Raw genomic sequence first — 2,500 nt, forward strand, 5'->3', positions numbered from 1 at the left:
CCAGGACAGTGACCTAACTGTGGGTAAAGTTTGCGGGGCACGGGCGGAAAGTCGAATTTTGGATGAAAATGCATTATTTTCATACTTTGAAAATTTCAGGCGTGTGTCAGACTTCCAGGCGGGGGCAGCCGCCGGAGGCGTACCGAGGAGGCTTCCAGGAGCCTGGGGAAGATTTTCTGGAAGAGTCCTTGGGACTTAGAAATATTTTGAGAAAATCTCGATTTTGTGAAAAAATGTCACATTTCCCCTACTTCCACCACAGGGGGGCGTCAATATGTTGTGAGGTACCCCAGGACAGTGACCTAACTGTGGGTAAAGTTTGCGGGGCACGGGCGGAAAGTCGAATTTTGGATGAAAATGCATTATTTTCATACTTTGAAAATTTCAGGCGTGTGTCAGACTTCCAGGCGGGGGCAGCCGCCGGAGGCGTACCGAGGACGCTTCCAGGAGCCTGGGGAAGATTTTCTGAAAGTGTCCTTGGGACTTAGAAAAATTTTGAGAAATTTCCGATTTTGTGAAAAATGTCACATTTCCCCTACTTCCACCCCAGGGGGGCGTCAATATGTTGTAAAGCACCCCAGGGCAGTGACCTAAATGAGGGTGAATTTTGCGGTGCACGGGCGGAAAGTCGAATTTTTGGATGAAAATGCGTATTTTCATACTTTGAAAATTTCAGGCGTGTGTCAGACTTCCAGGCGGGGGCAGCCGCCGGAGGTGTACCGGGGACGCTTCCAGGAGCCTGGGGAAGATTTTCTGAAAGTGTCCTTGGGACTTAGAAATATTTTGAGAAAATCTCGATTTTGTGAAAAATGTCACATTTCCCCTACTTCCACCACAGGGGGGCGTCAATATGTTGTGAGGTACCCCAGGACAGTGACCTAACTGTGGGTAAAGTTTGCGGGGCACGGGCGGAAAGTCGAATTTTGGATGAAAATGCATTATTTTCATACTTTGAAAATTCCAGGCGTGTGTCAGACTTCCAGGCGGGGGCAGCCGCCGGAGGCGTACCGAGGACGCTTCCAGGAGCCTGGGGAAGATTTTCTGGAAGAGTCCTTGGGACTTGGTGCAATTTTGAGAAAATCTCGATTTTGTGAAAAAATGACCCATTTCCCCTACTTCCACCCCAGGGGGGCGTCAATATGTTGTAAAGCACCCCAGGGCAGTGACCTAAATGCGGGTAAAGTTTGCGGTGCACGGGGGGGAAAGTTGAATTTTTGGATGAAAATGCGTATTTTCATACTTTAAAAATTTCAGGCGTGTGTCAGACTTCCAGGAGGGGGCAGCCGCCGGAGGCGTACCGGGGACGCTTCCAGGAGCCTGGGGAAGATTTTCTGGAAGAGTCCTTGGGACTTAGAAAATTTTTTGAGAAAATCTCGATTTTGTGAAAAATGAAAATTTCCCCTTCTTCCACCCTAAAGGGGCGTCAATATGTTGTGAGGCACCCCAGCAAAGTGACCTAAGTGGGGGTGAAGTTTGCGGGGCACGGACGGAAAGTTGAATTTTTGGATGAAAATGCGTATTTTCATACTTTGAAAATTTCAGGCGTGTGTCAGACTTCCAGGCGGGGGCAGCCGCCGGAGGCGTACCGGGGACGCTTCCAGGAGCCTGGGGAAGATTTTCTGGAAGCGTCCTTGACACTTAGAAAAATTTTGAGAAAATCTCGATTTTGTGAAAAATGTCACATTTCCCCTACTTCCACCCCAGGGGGGCGTCAATATGTTGTAAAGCACCCAAGGGCAGTGACCTAAATGCGGGTAAAGTTTGCGGTGCACGGGGGGAAAGTTGAATTTTTGGATGAAAATGCGTATTTTCATACTTTGAAAATTTCAGGCGTGTGTTGGACTTCCAGGCGGGGGCAGCCGCCAGAGGTGTACCGGGGACGCTTCCAGGAGCCTGGGGGAGATTTTCTGGAAGAGTCCTTGACACTTAGAAAAATTTTGAGAAATTTCCGATTTTGTGTAAAAATCACCCATTTCCCCTACTTCCACCCTAAAGGGGCGTCAATATGTCGTAAGGCGCCCCTAGACAGTGACCTAAGTGGGGGTGAAGTTTGGGTCTGATGGGTGGAAAACTGAAAAAAAGCGATTTTGTGACTTTGAGAACAAACAGAGAGCTCAAAACTTTGAAAAACGTCAGACCGCTGTCAGACTTCCAGGCGGGGGAAAGCTCTGAGGTTGTACCGAGGACACTTCCATGGCCCCCGGATTGATTTTCAAGAAAGAGTCCTTGGGACTTTGAAATTTTCCGGCGAGCTGTTTTTGGCTTCCGGGAGCCGTAGAACTTTGGGAAATCGATTCCGCTCACCGGTTCAGGGTGTTTCGAGCTAGTCCAGGTCCCAGCTACGCCGCCTGGCCTCCAAATTTCGCAAATTCGAAAAAAAAAAAAATAGAACCGGAATGAGGAAATTTCTGGCCGCCGGATCCGCCGCACGGCTCCAGGAGGTCGGACACTTTTTGACTTTGTTCCCTTAAAGTGGGGGTCGGTGTCTCACCATGCAAAT

This window comes from Ranitomeya variabilis, unplaced genomic scaffold (assembly GCF_051348905.1).
Source record: "Ranitomeya variabilis isolate aRanVar5 unplaced genomic scaffold, aRanVar5.hap1 Scaffold_89, whole genome shotgun sequence".
Lineage (NCBI taxonomy): Eukaryota > Metazoa > Chordata > Amphibia > Anura > Dendrobatidae > Ranitomeya > Ranitomeya variabilis.